Genomic DNA, 708 nt, shown 5'->3' on the forward strand with positions numbered 1-708 from the left:
AGCTCTCCATTTTGCTTCCATTCCACATTCCCCTTCTTTGACCCCTGGAGAGCGCCCACCCAACCCCACCTGCACCCCGCCGGCAACAGCAGTAGAGTAAATGTTTAAAGTTAGGCTCAGCAAGGAAAACCAATCAGAGCGGAGTGTGTGCAGGATAAATCACGGACGGAGTGTTTGGCAGCAGGGCTGAAGCCAAGGGGGACCCATTGTGCCCTAAATCCCGTCTCCTCCACTCTGTGTGGGCAGACTCTCCAGGGGTCGGCTAGAACCGCACATTCATTATGGCTGTTATTGCACAGGGAGCGGCGGCCGTTCTGTACACTCTAGGATTTATATCGCCTTTGGACTGACTTATAGTCTCGGATGCACACACTCTTACATTCTTACGTGCAATACAAAGCTGGAAGTTAAGCTGTGTGTGTTCGTAACAGTAACCAGAACAGGGGCATTTTTTTAATTCCTCACACACCCGCGGTCGGTATCACACCTCAGAGATTTTCTGGGCTCACAGACAATTCTTTCTTTGGTTTAAATTATGGTAATGCAGTAGGCTGTCCTAATAAGATTAGAACAGGTCCTATTGGCTCCCCTGAGCACGGTGGGCTCCACACTCTTTAAACACACAGCATGAACTTTATCTACAGATTAGTACAGACAGACACCCTTTTACCCAGAGTGACACATGCCTGCTATGAAACTCGGCCAATG

This window comes from Sinocyclocheilus grahami, unplaced genomic scaffold (genome assembly GCF_001515645.1).
Source record: "Sinocyclocheilus grahami isolate Dianchi unplaced genomic scaffold, SAMN03320097.WGS_v1.1 scaffold3084.1, whole genome shotgun sequence".
Lineage (NCBI taxonomy): Eukaryota > Metazoa > Chordata > Actinopteri > Cypriniformes > Cyprinidae > Sinocyclocheilus > Sinocyclocheilus grahami.